This window comes from Coturnix japonica, chromosome 4 (genome assembly GCF_001577835.2).
Source record: "Coturnix japonica isolate 7356 chromosome 4, Coturnix japonica 2.1, whole genome shotgun sequence".
Taxonomy (NCBI): domain Eukaryota; kingdom Metazoa; phylum Chordata; class Aves; order Galliformes; family Phasianidae; genus Coturnix; species Coturnix japonica.
The window spans coordinates 35,894,502-35,912,518 of record NC_029519.1 but is presented as its reverse complement, the minus strand read 5'-3'; the positions used below and the strand labels follow the sequence as shown (position 1 = coordinate 35,912,518).

General features: G+C 34.9%; 1 protein-coding gene across 1 annotated transcript in view; it reads left to right on the top strand.

The window, feature by feature from the left end:
- The window catches only part of TENM3 (teneurin transmembrane protein 3), a 968,340-nt gene that overhangs the window by 517,872 nt on the left and 432,451 nt on the right, over positions 1-18,017 (top strand). The window contains 1 exon segment of the mRNA XM_032444361.1: positions 16,541-16,592. The gene's annotated coding sequence lies outside the window, so the exon portion shown is untranslated.

Genomic DNA, 18,017 nt, shown 5'->3' with positions numbered 1-18,017 from the left:
TAGATACTGACATGTTTTGAATATTAGAAAATCAAGAAATTACATATCTGAAGCAATAAATACACATTTTAAATCATGCTGAGGTTGTCTGCCTCACAGAAGATACATCATTTCTTGCTCTTATGTGGATATTTAGCTTAATACTTTTAAACTCTTGTCACTGTTATTTAAAAGGTTTTTGGAAAATGCACTATTAGCAAAGCTTAGATTTTTTTTATTTTTATTTTTTTTCTTTCTTGCTAGAGTATTTAAAAATAAGGCAAAGGGACCAATGTTTTTGAATGTTGAATGTAACTACATTTTGCCTAACATTGAATAATGTTTTCTTTACATGTGGATATTTTGGCACGTGGATACTGAAAGACCTAGAGATTCAGCCAAGAAAAGGCACAATCAGGTTTATCTGCTGCTTTCAGTGTTGTCAAGGTTTGGGTTTACTTCTGTGAATTGCAGCAATCAGTAAAATGAGTAATCAGTAAAATAACAACAGATATTGAGTATATCTCCGATTCTTCTCAGTGGCTCACACCCTCTCAATACCAGAAATATAATCTCACTCTATCCCAGGGCTGGAAGGAAGGGGGAGGTGTTGGTGCTGCTCCATGTTACTCCTGCTCACTGTGCAGTAAGCAGAGGCTGCATCTTTTGCTGTATTATCTTCAACACCTTGTCTTTAGTTGCAGGTAAATTCAGGAGTCCCCATCTGGTTTCTGAGGTAGAGAAATTGAAAGCATAGGGAAAGAAGTGAAGCAGAATTTGGCACCACATGGCTGTAACAAGTCTGAAAAATAGCATGAATATTTCTTTAATGTACTAATCCCTATTTCAAACAGGAGTGAACTCTTTTTCTTTAAATTTAAAAAAAAAAAAAATAATTAAACAATCAACATATAGTGGAATCAAGGTGCCTTCCTGAAAGATTGCTCTAGTTTCTATGTGAAAAAGAAAGTCATATCTGTATAGCAGTTAATATCTCTATAAAAGGAAGCTGTCTGTGAATTCCACTCTCACCCTCTGTATGCTCGAAATCAAAAACTCAATGAAGTGTGGTAGGAATGGAGTAGTACCCCACTGTTTTAAGGCATCTCAGATGCAGACTTAGTCATTCCTGAACTTCTCTTTCTTTCCTGGTAAAGTGTTTCAGATTGACCTTTAAGGTCAGCTGACCCACATTTCTGTATATAGTTCCTTTTCTGTCATGTCTTATGATTTTATCACTGGGACATTTTGACTGCCAGTAAAATACTCCTTGTGGCCACTCCACATTTTTTTTCTGACTCTCACCCCCTTCCTTTTTCTCTGATCCTCACAAAGTATCTTGGGTTCCCTTTAATCCTTTCTCAGTTTTCTGAACTCTATTTTGATCTTTCACCAGCTCCCTTGTGCCATTCCCATTCTGTCAACTCCCCTAGAGAACATTTTGCTCTTGCTCTCATGCTTTCCCTCCTCCTTGCTCTGTTATTTCTTCACTTTCACGTAATGTACCTGATGTGTCCCTGTATTTTTTTTCCAGTGAGCACCATGAGTTCTGCTCTGTGGACATTTTCTGTGGCTACATATCAGAAGAGGCATTTATCCATGAGCCATATATTTGATCAAGACATAATTAATTAATTTAGGTTGCAAAAGTGAATTTCCTGCCATCTTGCTTTTTGTTCTATTTCTGATTATATCATTTCTACGTAGAAACTGGAAGTAAAAAAATAAAAATCTTGAAATACTTAAAATCATGTCAGTACAGAATGGGAGGAACTTTGGACTTCAGGTTTTCAGGTTTCTATTTTCCAGGACAAAAACTGGTTTTTTTATTAAAACATAATATTTTGCATTTAACTTTCTGCTTAGAATGACTGAAAATGTGTTTGCTTAAAAAATACTATTTTGTTTTTGAATTCTGTCTTCAGTGCCAATCTTGATATATGAGAGCTGCTCTGAAAGCAGTGCCTCCTGTTTTATGATGTTAGCTCACGATATCAGAAACCGATGTTGGTGGTAGGACAGTAGAGGTCAAACTTTCCCACCAGTATTCCATTACATGTTGTTGCTGTGTGACAGATGGCAGCAGAGGGTCAGTCTGACAGAATGGTGTGTGACATGGAAGTGCATAGGAAGCAAAGGTGCATCACTGAATTCCTTCATGCAGAAAGAAGTGGCACCCAGTGACATTCATTGATGCTTGCTGAAGTTTCTGGAGACAAAACAGTGGGTGTGAGCACAGTGAGACAGTGGGTGGTGCATTTTGGCAGTGGTGGCAGTTGCAGTGAGTCAACTCTCCTGGTACAGATTGTGAGCATAGTGTGCAGGTTTGTGTTCATTCCTGGTGACGATGCACATCTGCTGGTAGTGGCTATGTTGAAAATAGTATATGTCAGCTGAGAATTTGCTCTATCAATTTGTATTACTGTGGTCTTTGTATCTGTTGTGATTTCAATGAAGAAAAAAAAAAAAAGGATGCATTACTTTTGGAGTGATCAACGTAAATGCAGACAAGAAAAACTGTCTGATTACAGTGATGGAATTTGGTCACTTAGAGGAAAACACAATGGTTTCTGTGGCTTGGAATAACAAAATATTTACTCAGAGAAACATGATTCTGATGGAGTGTTTTCTCAATGGCTGCTTGATGGATAAAGTGATGGTTCATAGAAATACTTGAAAAATAAAAAATATTGATGCTGCTATTCAACAAAATTATTAGGTATTCTACTGAAATGCAGTAGGGATGGATAGGGAGAGGAGACTGAGAACTGAATTGAAAGACAAAATGAGGAAAAAGTTCTTGAACTTGGGATGGAGGATACAGAGAACAGTCTTTATGAATGCATTGTTATGTGCAAGATCATGGATAAGCAATCTCTAGTTCTTCATAATAAGCGTGACACCCCACTACAGTACTTTTAATCTAACTTCCCCATTGTCTAGCTTCATACATCCTTGAACACTGCAATTTTATTTTTTCCCCTATCTTTTGTCTTTATTCTGGTCCTGCAATGTAGTACGTTATCTTTTGTTTTAATATGCTTTATAGTGTCATCTATGATCTCAAATCCAGGCCTAAACGTACAAATATATGCTTCATTTCTAGTGCATATTACCTCCGTATTTTGCAAATCCACTTTTTAAGTGAACTCTGACATGAAGTTTCTGTTGTAGTGGTAAAGAGAACTGTGATACCAAACACTTCATATAAACACCAATCTAATGGTATAAGTAGCCTCTATCAAATAGTGTTATTGTGTTCTTTGTGTCTGCTGTATTTTCCATGGGGGGAAAAAAAAAATAAAAGAGTCTTTACTTTCAGATCAACCTATTTATAAACTGATCTGTGGCCATTTATATACAGTGTCTTAAGGCAAAAATGTGTTTGTTTACAGAGAAAAAAACAAAACTGACTGATGCCAGTCCTGGACATACTGGGACTGAGACACTTTAAATGCAAATAGAAGTACTGAATATTTAAATAACTTATAAATAAAGATCTAGTATTTCTTATCATGATGTAGAAGTACCCCATTTCATTCAGTTTCCTGACAATGAAATATTCCCAGAACAAGTTGTTTTTGCAGTAGTCAGCATTCTTTGGATTCATGCAAGTCTTAAAGCATTTTCTGCTCTTAGAGGTACTAGAAATACCAAGATCCATGCTACGTTTTCACTGTAGGTAGTGAAAAATGCGGAATGTTTGGAATATCTGCAAATAATTATTATTAGACAATGTTACTAATATTGCAAAAAGCCCCAAAATGTGTATTTTTTTATTTTTAAATATTTTTAATTTCATCTGGTTTGAGATCCAAACATAACCTTTAGATATTTTTGGCTTTCAGACATTCCAGTGTTTCTCATCTTATTATTCCTTTCCTAATTTTTAAGAAAAGTAACTACATCTATTCCTTAATGTCTAAAAATGAGAATTCTGCCTCAGTTTTCATTTGCAAAGAGCACAACTTAAACCATTAGAACTCTAAAAGCTGGGTTCTAAGTCCTCAAGCTTGATTTGCGTGATGCATAGATAACAAAGTGAAAGTGGTGATGGATAGCAAGCACCTGTATTAGTTTTGTTGTCTTTGAAGCTAATGCACGGTACTCTCAGTTCACAGTTATTAATAAACCCCTGCCACATGACCAGTGAGAGGGCATTATCTTATCAGTGGCCCAAAAATTGGTGTATTTTGCCTGTTTTTTCTTTTAGTAGCCTGTTCTGTTAAGTATGTTTGCAAAGTCTTGACGCTTGTCTAGAATTGTACATGGCTGATAGTGTTTTAAGTAGGCTTTAAAATAGTTGGAAAAGCAGTAATAGATGAATTATCCCATTAGTGCTACTGAGGTTATTACTAGTTCACAAATATTGAAACTAGCACTGACTGAGATAAATGAATTTCTCATAATTTAATAATGCAAATCACACAAACAGTGAAGACCTACAATTATTGACAATAGTGATATGAATTTTAGCACAGAACTTAAATTCAATAACATTATTTTCCTCTGGATTTCAAAAAATGACATTGCTAAATATTTCTTCACTTTTGATTTTGCATTACTTCAGTTATTTTATGTGTTTTTAAATCTCTGTACCAAGTTGTTCTATCAGTCAGCCCTATGTCACTAGCCATGAGATGCTTTGCAGTTGAATGCTAAAGCAGTGGCAGCATTCTGTTTTAACTATTCTGCAATTCCAGTTGGTGCACTATTTATATGAATTAATGTCATTTAGTCCTTCCTTGGGTTCTCTAATATCGCTTTTCTTATTGGAGATTGAGGTTGCTTCACATTGGAAGACTGTACAGTAACTGTTTCATTTAGGAATATTTACTAAATTCTGGTACATCTAAAATAAAAGTCAGAAACTGAATTTTGTAGACATGTCCATAAGGCTGAAGTAATAGGGGGAAAAAGGAAGTTGAGAGGACAGAAGTCAGTGTTTTTATAACCTGTGTGTCTAAGCTTGTAAAGTAGATTGTTTTGAACACAGAGTAAATGACCCTCTATGTCCAAACTTCTACTGTGTGGCTTCATTAAAGTACATAAATTACTAAAACTGTCAGAGATGGCATTAAGTACTCAATAAAAGTAGACTTAATGTAATTAATAGCAATTAAAATTACACTTTTATGATGTCAGCCACCAGTACTGTGAAGACATAATTGTCTGTAAGGACTTCTGTACAATATTTATCCTCTAAAACTGTCCAATTTATGTGAAAAATGCCAAAAACATATCCCAAATGGGTACCATTATCTTCTTGGATTTTTAAAAGTGATCTGTCTTTATCCAGCCTGTGCACATTAAGCTAATTTACTTTAATTAGTTTTTTCCTCATTATCTTAATAGGCATGTTGATAAGGATTTCTTTTTGTGGTGGCGGTGGTTTCTTCTTTTCCTGACTACAGATGTTAAAACTTTACTCCTTAAGTGACTTTTTAAGAGATTGCTGCCTTGAATCCTGTACTTGACTCTTCCTTGCTCATATGCCCTCTTCCATCCAGTTGTCAGTTACAAATGTAGTGAATGGCAGTAACTTCAGTGTTTTTTAGAGATGTGAAGCAGCTGTGCTTTGGTTAGTTAATTGGTAGTTAAATAGGAAAGAATGACATTTTCATCTGTGCTGTAATAAGGGAGTTTACTGTGGTCGTAATAAATTAAGTAATTCCTAGAATAGTCACTTATGTCTCTAATAGGCACATAATAGAATATTCTTGAGAAAATGCCAGATTTTTCAGGCTATATTAACTATTTAAAATAATTATATAACCAGTATATTGATGTCTGACTATAAGTTCTAAGCTGAACGTTTTAACTTAAATTGTACAGTTAAGTGCTACACCTTGCTCTGTAATTGATACAGAGAGACAAGCTCCTTGGTCAGGTCTTCAGAATTTCCATGGGAGGCATATAAATCACTCTGCTAACTACATAATTGAGTTTCTCGTCTGTCCTTGCTGAGCTACTTGTCACTTAGAAACTTCATCAGAAGAGCTTACTCTCTATTTCTGCATTCTCTTCTGAAATGTCCTCTGTTGATTGGGAAAATTTGGTAAAGGTCTGTCCAGTGTCTTGAATGCAGCTCTGCTTTTAAATTCTGCAAACTTTCATATTATGAAATGTGAGATGTCAAGCAATTAGAATTGTTTTATCAAATTAAAGTGTATGTTACACCTTGCTTTTGCAATTGCATTTTGGTCATGGTGTGAGTAGTTTGTTTACACTAAGCAAGACTTAGTGTAATTTTTCTTAAAAAGAAAAATTAGTATTTGATTTTTGTTACAGATAGAGAGCTTAATTTTAACTCATCACCACACGTGCTTTTTTTCTTAGTGATGATAACCCAAAAAGATGCAGGATGGTACAAATAGTGATACATAGATAAGTGAGTACTGTTTTAAAACTCAGAAAGAATCATGTATGTATTTTAAAGTTATGCAAATCTGTAGAGCTGTAAAATTGTTCAGGATGCTTCAGAGATTGGGATGTTAATGACACTTTCTATTTCTAGCAGAAACAGCTTTTGTTTATAATCTTGTGTTGTCTCTGCAACTTCATCCCATTTCTATTAGACCAGGCCCCAAGGTCATCCCTTGCTTCCTGTATGAGGCAACAGTCCTCCTCTGCTTACCTTGTGTCATCAAAAAATGTTGTCAGCATCCTCCTACTATTTGTCTGCCAAGATCAGTAATGAAAATATTAAATAACATCACTCAAAATTCAGGCTCTGAAAAACTCTGTCTGGCTTTCAGCATTACCGGCATGTATCTCACCTTCATCAATTCCTTACCTATCTAACCTCTCTTATCTTTAGCTTAGATAATGTGGCATTGCATCAGTTTACTAATGAAGATGAATGAGAGCTAATGTATCTCCTATACACAGAAAGAAAACAGGCATTTTTCAGAAGTATGGGTTACTTTTGACACAGAAGTTGCAAACACATTGAGTCAGATTTGTTGGAGATGTCTAAAGAGCAAGCACAAAAAAAGAAGTATTTGGAGGCAATACTTCCCTGTGTAAACCCTCCCAGCACCTGGAAGTCTATGGCTTGAGGTCTTGTTATGTCGGAGAGCAATTAATGGATATTATGTTGCGTAGGTATGAAGGAATGCTCTAGGTTTTTTAATTTATGAATGATGGTCACCTTTGTCATCTTGTGAGAATGGCTCAAACAATTCAATTACATTGTTGTTAAGAACACATTTGCATTTGTTTATTAGAACTTTTCCAATGATAGTTTTATTGAAACTTTCCTATTCTAGTATTACAGTTATGAAATTTCCCTGTACATATATAGACATATATAAACATCTAATAATATGCTTCTTCAGGTGTCTCTTTTTCATGCTAAAGAATTCTGGTCTATTCCAGTGTCTCTTGGTATGGAATTCCTTTGGAGTGCCTCCATGTTCTTCTTGACTTTTCCTCTTATTTTGTAGGCCTAAGGCATTTTTTTTTCTTCTTAACAAAAGGGTAAAAAGGTAATGGTAAGTAGCGAAGTGTTCACATGAGTTTACAGTGGACGTCTAGTATAAATGTTTCATGTCCAGCTTTCTTTCATAATAATTTCTAACATTCTAATGCTGTTTCTTTTGATTGAGATTGGAAGCTGGTGTTTTTGAAGAACTAAACTCTCAGCTTAGCAAATTCAGAATCCTGTTTTTTTTTGTCTGCCATGGAAAAAGTATTTATTCCTTTGCAGACAGTCTAGTATTCATCGGCAGTGAGTTTCCCTCATTCCAGTTCTGTGTACCATGCCCAGCTGTTAATTAACTCTCTAGAGTAGAAGCTCATCAGATGTGATGGTTGAATTATATGTTTCTGAAGAAATCCCCCATTTTTATTTTTATTTTTTTTCTAGTAAAGGAGGACACAATGCAGTACCTTTAAAGCTATCTTTTATTAACAACATTGAGACAAGGCAAATTACAGTAATGTAAAATCACAACCTTGGCGCTGCAATTTTAGGCACTTTCTATAGAATAAGTAATCTTTATTTGCTCGCTTTTTTATATGTCTCTTTTGTTTGCTTTTAAAACTTGTGAAGCTGTCACATTTTCAAAACTTCTCAGCTACTCGTATGTATGTATGTTGTATGTTTGTACATAGTATATCTGCCCAGATCTTTCATAGTAGTAGAAAAGCTTCTATTAACTTCAGTGGAGAATCAAACTGATAATGGAAGTGTGATACCTTTCAGAAAGGAGAATTTGAATGTTTCACCGTGTCATTTATGTCACAACTCAATCATTGTTTTCTTTTAAAACTATTACAAGTCTAAATGTACATGGAAGATTCATACAGCAATTAAGTTCTTATTTATTCTTACATCCTTCTGTTGTGTGATGGTGTTGGGTTTTTTGTTTATTGTTGGTTTGTGTGTGTGTGTGTGTGAGTTAAAAAAAAAAAGAAAAACAAAAAAACAAACAAACAAAAAAAAACAAAAAAACAAGAACCGGGAAAACAAGACAGACATGTAAGGAGCAGCTGAGGCCCCTTGGTTTGTTCAGCCCAGAGCAGATGAGACTGAGGGGAAGCTTCATTGCTGCCTACAGCTCCTCACAGGGGACAGTGACAGGACCCAAAAGAACGGCATGGAGCTGTGACAAGAAAGGGTCAGGTGAGGATATGAGAATGTTCTTCACTAGAGGATGCTGAGCATGGTACAGACTCCACAGGGCAGTGGTCATGGCCCGGGCCCCCGATCTGCTGGGGTTTAAGCGTTCCATTTTCTGTGCTCCTCTGTGGAGCCAGGAGTTGGACTCAAAGATCCTTGAGATTCCCTTTCAGTATATTCTATGAGTCTAAATTACCTGCAAGAGGAAAACCATAAAGTATAGAAAATCTTTTAATGGGGTTTCACTGTTTACTATAATGTAGTTCATTGATGGTGCAAGGATTACTTCGAGTTAATAGAAACTGCCTCATTGACTGTAATTGTTTTGTTAGCAGTATATGTTGCATATACCTTAGTGTACAGACAGCTGTGCTAGGTTTATAGTTCTGTAATGTGCATCACCACTAAAGACCTTATCTAAAAATCCTTTGAAACATCGTTGTTTTCCCACATTAAAGCTGAACTATTTAATCATGACTAAGCCAGAGGCATTAATATGTTGAAGTAAATGAAGATGGTCACTGGTGCAAACCACAAGGCAAGAAAAGACCAGTCTATCTTATGTGGCAGTTACTGTTGATTTTTGCATTTTTCTCTTCTGATGGATCACATATGCATAACTTGCTGTCAGTTTCCTCTAATTATCGTAGATCATCCTCATGATTTGCCACTTGTAACCTAATATATTATGATAGCTGAAGTAATACGTTCTCCTTATAATTGGTTGCCCACTAGTGATGTGGGTAATGGATCTCTCCTGTGAAACACAAACAGTAACTAGACGCACAGCATGCAGGTAAGTTAAGTACCCATGCTACCCAGGAATCAGCAGGTATTCTTCATGACTTAGTCTCCAGACATATTTTCTGGAAGCTCAGCATATCTTTAATTGCAATTATATTTTGTGTCCATCTTGCCTCAGATCCTAGAAAAGAGGTTTCTGTGCATAAATATTTAAATATGAAAGTTAAAGGTGATACCTAGCATATTTCTGCAGACTGAAGGAAACATATCTGGCAGAACTTATTTATTTTTTTCACAGAATTCCCATTTCTATGAATGGAGTTTCTTTCAAGTATAATTCATGTCCCAAACTGTCAAATCAAATCTTAAAACTGGAAACTATGAGTCACATTTTGATGTGGCAAGTCTTCATATAGTATGTTTTGTTCAGCATAATCAATAGCATTAATAAATCAGTGGACTGACTGAATTCCAAAAGGATGGTAGGCTCTCACACAATAAATTGATTTTTGTTTTCTCTGTGTGAACACAGAAACACTGTAGTTAAGTGCACAGTTGGCGTAATATTGACTTTTTTTCCTGATATTTAGTCACTGAGTGGTCAAGGTTGACAAGGGCAATTATAACCCACCAGTGTGTATCAGTAGCTGTATTTCTCTAGGGTGCTTGTTTTCCCCAAAACGCTTCTTGTTCTCTAAGGCCTACTCTATTTTTGTTTCCTCTAAAAACTTCCAAAATAACCGGAGACAAATTTACATCCCCACAAAGTACTATTAAAGAGCTTGTTCAAAAATATGTATGCTTGCAGCAAATGTTTGCAGATCAGCTTAAGTTTTTTTAAATACTTGGTTTGGTTTCTTTCAGTAAATCCAGTTATGGCTGTTGCAGAGCAAACTGTCAAAACCTTTAAAGTCTTAGCCCCTCTTTTCTCATTCTAACTGTTTTACACCTTTATAAAAAGACTTCAAAAAAGAAAAGTGCAAAGAATGTTGCATCCAAAACCACATGCTGGTTTAGCCTGAGGTGGTTATCTTTAGTTTTAGTGATCATGGTCCAATTTGACTTTGCATATTTGAAAACTAACTTAGAATTGGTTATTACTTTTCTCATATCCATTGGAGAAAATCTTTGAAAGGAATAAATTGCATTCTATTCAATTCATTTTTATTTATTTGAGTCTCTTTGTGACTTCAAAAATATGTAACACAGAAACAGTTTTCACTGAATTTTCTGCTCTAATTACAACTTCCTAATATTAACTTGATCAAATACAAGGCAGATTATATTTTCACATAACGTATAAAGTTGTTGGAAATTCATAGCACATAAATTATTTGGTAGATATCTGCAGTGAGCTTTTAAGGATTTCTTGTGTAGGAATTAATTATATTTAATTGATAGTATTAAGAATAGGTAAGAAGATAACAAAGAGAAAACAGAGAAATTAGACTATTTTTAGGGTTTGGGGAGGGAAACAGGAGAGTCTGACGTTTTAGGATAGCATTCAGTAGTTTGACTAAACTTCTGTATGTCCCAGTGTCTGATTAAGACATGGAAACAAAAAAATCTGTGTACTCTTATCAGTGATTTTGTTTGTTTTGTTTTGTTTGTTTGCAGCTGGGATGAGAGGGCAAAACTGCTTACTGAATGTTGCTGGCTTGGGCTGGAATTGGAATTGTAAAGGTCTTGGAGTTGCAGAACATTCATTTTCAGCATCTTGTTGGCTCTTGTTAAAGTACTGCTTTTGATGGGCCGGAATTTAATCTCCAAACTGATTAAAATAGTAATTATTTGATTCATCAGTGAAGAAATAGAGTTCCTTTAAAGGCTAGACTCCATTTAATTAACAATAATTTGAGACTTCAGTCAGTACAGATCTGAATACTAACATTATTTAACAACTGGCTTTCAAATACGTTAGGTTTCTCTGGGAACTGACAGAATTTATCTTGCTCAGCACTCAGGAGCAGCCTACAGTGGAAAGCTCTTTACTACATCATTCAGAGCAAATTGGCTGTCCTCAGCTTTATGTAAGGATGTAAGCACACATAATCAAGGAATGATCAAGAAAAAAGAAACCTGTTAAAATTAGTTTGTGCAAAAAGAAAAACAATAACAATGTAACTCAGATAGAATAATTGCATAGTTTTATCTTCATATTCCTAAAATTGTCTTTATAACAGTCATATTTTGCCTTTTCAGAAACGTTTATATTGATACTTTTCTATGCACAGCATTGATAGATATTGTGCATTTTTCCTACTAATTATGTTATGTGTAAACAGAAAAAAATATTATTCTGTGCAAGGAATTAATTTGTGTTGTGAAGATAAGGCATACTGTTGGTTTGTACTTTGTTGAAAAGTGAGTAGTACTGTTGTAGTCTTGATCACAATAATTTAAGGAATTAAGTATTCCAGTCCATTTAAACTCTTATCTTTACCCATTTTTCTTGCTTTCTTTACTTTTTGTTTCTGTGAACAAAATTCTTAGGGGCAGTTTTCTGCTTGTTTTTAATAGCAGTCTTTGTGTAGTATAAAGCGTTGTGAAACTGAAAAAGTTGTATAGTGGGGGTGAACATGAGATCGGAAGAACTTTTAATTATAGCATGCAATTCCTGCTTACAAATAGTCTAATCAAGGCTGGGTTTGCTATGAAATGGGATGAACAGCGCTCCAATTATTACACATTTTGAACATATGTTATGCATTTTATCACAGAGATTACTGATCTTTAAAGCTACTTGTTGCTTTTCCTATGATACCAATTATTTTAAGCACACATGACAAGTAACTGGCATCTTTATAGCTGTGAGGTTGCATCTCAGCAGGTTTTACCAGTAATACTGTGCACATGAAAATAATATGTAAATAATCTGTTCAATAGAAATGATATCATTGCCACAGAAAGCACAAGAAAAAATTGGGGAGGAAAGTTGCTTTGGAAGCATAAGTTCATAGTTTCTAAGTAATTATATTTTAACTTTAAAATGTTGCATTTTTCAGTGCTCTTTCATATTTTTTTGTTCCAGCTTCCTATGAGGAGCTCTAGTAGAGGCTATGCCTCACTGCTAATAACCAGGTGAATTAGCAGAGTGTTAAGGTTCTGTGGATACTGTGCATATATTCTTGCTGTAGTTAATTTTTTTTAAAGAGTGCTTATGTAGAAGGTGATAAATCTGTACTGCTAAGTGACAGTTATGTTTTACAGTTGCACTGTTGAGCTTTACTGTGATGAAGTTGTAAAATACTGTATTTATATAGTGTGTAATCTTTGTCACACAAGCAGTCATGCATAGACCAGTTATATATAGTTACTTATGTAGTTACAGTTAAAATATAATTATTTATACCACTATAAAAATATACATAAGAATACTGATGTATAAAAATATAGTTCTACCTATAGTTAGATTAAAAAAAAAAAAAAGCTATTTTTTAAAATCATATTATTTCACTTTTTAAATGAGTGGTAGTCAAGTGGATTTACTTGGGACCAAGAAGTCTGTTCTTACTGTCACTTTCAGTTGTAGATAGTTGCATACACCAACATTACTGTGGTCATTTAAAAAATTTCTCTTGCTGGTTCTTTGGATTTTTGGGATGTGGTAGTGGATCACTGCTTACAGTGGCAGTCTATGAAGTCCATTCTTTCATTCTGAATGAGCCTAGCATTGTTTGTTCTCCATTGCACCGGATCTCTTGGCAGCTTCTAATTCATTTGTTACCATTCATTTTGGATCAATCGTGCCAATGATCTAACTCAGTGAACTAGTAAATAAAATGCCCTACCTGGTCTTTGGCTCAGGACTCTTTTGAGCTGTGCTTAGGGAGGTTGCTCAAGTGCAATCTTCAAAAGAGTACAATTCACCTAAGTAGCCAGGGTGCATCTCTGAGTTGATGGTATACATCTAGTCCTCTCCAGTCTCTTCAGTATAAACTCTACTGAAATCATGTTTGGTGGGTGTAATTCTGCAAGAAGCTACTTGCCTGGTTTGTTTCTACATCACCAATAGCCATTTGTCTGCACCATATAGTATATGCTGTATGTTTTGCTAGCTCCTTCTCAATGCGCAAACACTGGATTTATTGCTACTTAGTTTTCAGCAGTTCTTTCCAGTAAAGGTGGAGAGAACAGGTTTCCATGAAAAGAAGTTACCTACCCATTTTTCCTATCCCAAAATACAACTGAGCAGGGAATAAAATTGCCTGTCAGTGTCCTGTAACAGAAATCTGGTTTTTGGCATGAAAGCTATTCAATTCAAATCAAAAAGCCATTTCTCATGGATGTTAACTTGGAAATATAATAAATCACGTTCCAAGTACCCAGAACTTTAAAATTGAAAGAGAAGTAGAATGTACTGGATCATTTCAATGTTTTATCTGGCAGGCAGCAATGAAGTTTTGTCACATTTTTGGGGTCACCTATACCTCAAGTAGAAGTGGTGTCTTTCTCTATGTTTTCCATCTTCTCTGTTAGATGAATGGTTATGTAAATATTTCACTGATTGATGATCAGACTCATTCCAGTGAAATTGTGCAGTTCCATATCTGAGCAGATGTGGGATAAACCTCTATTGCTGTTTATTAGTCTTTCACTGGCTGCTATTTTCAGTTCTTCTTCCCAAGCTTCTGAGGGCTGCACTCTTTGATCGTGCTCCAGTAAATTATGATCAGAGCATCAAAGGGAGTTAAGTATGTTGACAGTGAACGTCGCTTAGCTTGACATTCAAGTGTGCCATTCTAGAAATATATTCCAAAGTATGGCTGGACTGAATTGGCATTGATAGGCACCTAGAAAATGAAATGACAGTGTGAAGAATTTTGGGCACAGGGTCTTCTAAACCTAGAAATAAGAAATATTGAAGACAGAGTAGTTGTAAGAATTCCTGCTTGACTGAAATTTGTGAAATCATCACTTAGAACTCATTAGCCCACCCTCCAGCAGTGGAAGATAAAATTACGGCAACTTAAAATGCATGTAGAAAACATAAGGATGGAACTAAAGATAATTATCATAGGTCTTTACATGTCAGCATTTCAGATTAGCCTTGGTTTCAGCTTGTCTTGGTTTCAGAATTCCTGAAGTAGGCTACATATGATCCATTAGTGCATGGCATGGATTCTGATTAAACCAATATGGATGATTGGGTACTCAGGAAATCAGATACAAGCCTAGTTACTTTTTGTTTGGTTTTGTATGTAGAACTAAAAGATAAAATGCAAATACTATAGAACTGGGGCTTCTGTACGAACCAGCAGACCTGATGATACTGATGACCTCCAATTAAGCAAAAAGTAGCTCTGCACAGTCACATAATTTTCATTTTCTCCAATTTAAAATGAGATTTGTACTCACAAAAGATGACAGTAAGTAATATGAAATACCTCAAAGTAGAATTTCCTTGTATTTAGTGATATAAAATCCAGATTTGAAAATGTTATAGATCAGTGTCTTGACAAGTGGTCACTGTGCTTTAAGGCATTGTTAGTATTGAGGCTTTGTTTTTCTCACTTTATTTACCTCACAATTCCTATGTTTATTTTTAGCATAGAAGTTTCTTTAATTTTTATATTGACTGTACAGTCAGGCTATTTATTCATTTTATGTCTGTATTATTTTTTTCTTCAGTTACACTCCAAGGCCCAAATTTAGGGAGACTTTTGTCAGTGGAGAAGTTTGCACTGAAGTTTACTGTCTGGGTTCATATTTGCAGATACCAGAGGAAATGTCTTTTGTGGTTCGTGTAGAACCTGGATGCACAGATCCAATATCCACCCACTTGTTTACAGTTTGTAGAGCATCAATATTATGACTTAGAGTGTACACTTGTTTACACTTGTTTCCCCAGAAGCTAAAAATAGTGTGCTAATAATATTTCTTAATCTCTGCCTATCAGAAGTTTGAGGCCAGTATTAGGAATGACTTTCCTGGTGCTGTGCCCATTAGTTGCATCGTACTGTCACTACTACTTCTGATTCTTTAATCAACGTCTACATATAAAACAAGAGAAAAGAAAAAAAATCCTTTACACTTCACCTTGAAAGAAATTAATATTCATATACATATATACATATATACACTAAGTGCTCATTCACACTGCTTCTTTTTTTTTTAATGCTGAAAGTTCAGTGAAACAGAAGCAAAGCATTTTGTGATGGAAAAAATATTTACATAAGTACAGGAAGTGTGCATTTATTCATATTCTGTTGTCATTGCCGTTGTCACGTGAAGTTTCTAAAAGGTCAAATAAAAAAACTTAAAGGCTGTTTGGATCTCTGTTTGGAGAGAAGTTCTAGATGCAAGTAGTAGTTGTGGAGTCTGAGGCAGAAGGGTGTGAATGTAACTGGAATGTTAGAAATAAAAGAATGAAGTGTGATTTTCTGATGCTGTCATTGTAAGCAAAGGTTTTGTTCCACTATCCCCTTGATTTATCAATGCTTACTTTTCATATGTGGAATACTGCAAATTCACTGCAAGTTTGTAATGTGCATGAAAAAATGCTTTCTGAAAATAGCCTTTTTTATATATTCTAAGTGCTAATGGTTATGTTTTTCTTTATAAAAACAATTAGTATCATTCCCGTATGTTTCATTCACATTACTTTTGAGTACACAGGCTTTGCAAAGTATGGGAAGACAATTTATCATGTTTGCTGATACATAATACATGAATGAAATTTAGAAGGTGCCATTGAAAACTCATTGTCTGTGCTAAAGCTAGGAAGACCTATATCTTAAATTTTATTTTAAATGCTCCGGACTCCTGATCAGTTTTCCACAGTAGTAGAAAGGAAAGAACTTCTTCATATGTGATCTGAAGAAACCAAATTTGAGACTAAAGGAGTAGAATGATAATGGATGCCCAAAACAACATTTTTAACATGCAATGTGCAATCAAAATTTCCGCGTGATCTTAACAAATAAATTTGTCCTAAAACATGCCAGTCTAGCAGCTGCTATAGTAAGTACTGTGAGAGCTGCATCTCACTTGTAGATGTTAAGACATATAAACAATTAAGAAATGCATTCCGTATGTATCACTGGTCAAAGAGGGAAAAAACATACAGAGAAAAAAAAAAACAGAACCTAATATTCTGCTTTGCAAGTTACTGTGGTGTTTTGTAATAATAACTAAACTTTTTTTTTAATGCACAATGACTTTATTAATCGTAATCTATTCTATTTGCAGATATCTGGCTTGTCTGAGATCCACCAGCATAACACCAGATAGAAAGCTGAAGGTAGGATGAAACATCTGATGGCCTCAATCTGTAATGGGATCCATGTATTGCATTGGTGATTTTTAGATGACACATGGTTATCTAGCTGACAGAATAGAGCATAACTACAAAATTACAAGAGGCCAGTATGTGCTCAGTATGCAATGCCCTATTGACTTAAACATTTCTCAATATTTTATGCTGCTGTATCTAATTTACTATTGTTGCAATAACAGTGTAGGTCAAAATAAAAAAATAAAAATAACAATAATAAAAAAAATAGGATAAATGGGTGTAGTGTTAACTTTAACTTACATGAGTATTTTGTCTGGAAAAAAAAAGATATAACTTGATAAGGTTTTCTTTCTCTATGCTTTACACTGTTACCAGTCAGTCTTATCAAGAGTATAACATAATTGAATGAATAATGAAATTCTCAAAAAGAGCTTTTAACTCTCTTGTGAGAGTTCTCCTCTTTAGATTAATAACTTGAAAATGCCCTTTGTATCTAGGACCTAAACTCAAATGAAAGCACGTCAGGAGAGTACCGTATCTCTGTAATGGTAGTTGTTGTGTTTGCATTTGGCAGTGTACTGGTTGTAACCAAATATTAGTCAGTCTGATCAGTACTTGCATAGCAACTGTATTGGATCAATTCAATACCTGTTTATTTGTTTCTTTAGTTATAGATGGGTGATTTTTTTTTTCCTCAGTGGCAGCTGAAGTCAGATCATTTAAGTATGTGAACCTCGAAAAAAGGGTTTGTGTAAAACTGTATTCGGCATCTTGTGACACCAAATGGGAAATGTGTTCTTCTATATGGCTACAAAAGGTTTTAGTACAGCTATCAAATGCATGTTCTGCTCATTAATGTTTGTACAGTATTCTGCCTTAAAAGAGCTACAGTTTCCTAGAGCAAGTTATTCAGAATTCGACTACACTCTTCAAGTTTAATGGGTTGAGCTCTTTGAGTTCCCTACCTCCTCCTGATTGATGGTTTGTTTCTTCTTTTAATACAAAATTCAGTAAAATTTCCCACAGTGAAAATGGTCTTTTAATTATAAAACACCAGCGTGTGGGAGTGATTCAATTTACACATCAGAAAAGTTCAGTTACTTGACCATAATTTATTTTTGTGCTGATCATTTACAGACCACAGATTCTTCTTTTTTTTTTCTTTTTTTTAACTCTCTCTCCTTCTCCCTTGTAAAAGAATAAAAGTCTCAGTAACCTGGAAAAGTCTTTAGATACTGTATCACATCATCATCAGAACTGGACTTCATTATCAGGTGTTTTTTATCAGCTTTTCCTCTTTTTCATGTTCTATCTCTGTTGTCATACTTAATTTAAATGTGTTCTGTAATTGCTGAGTAATGCAGTTTTTTCTTGAGTCTGACAAAGGAACGGCATCAGTAGGGTAGAGTAAGTGATCTCATTCGTGGAACT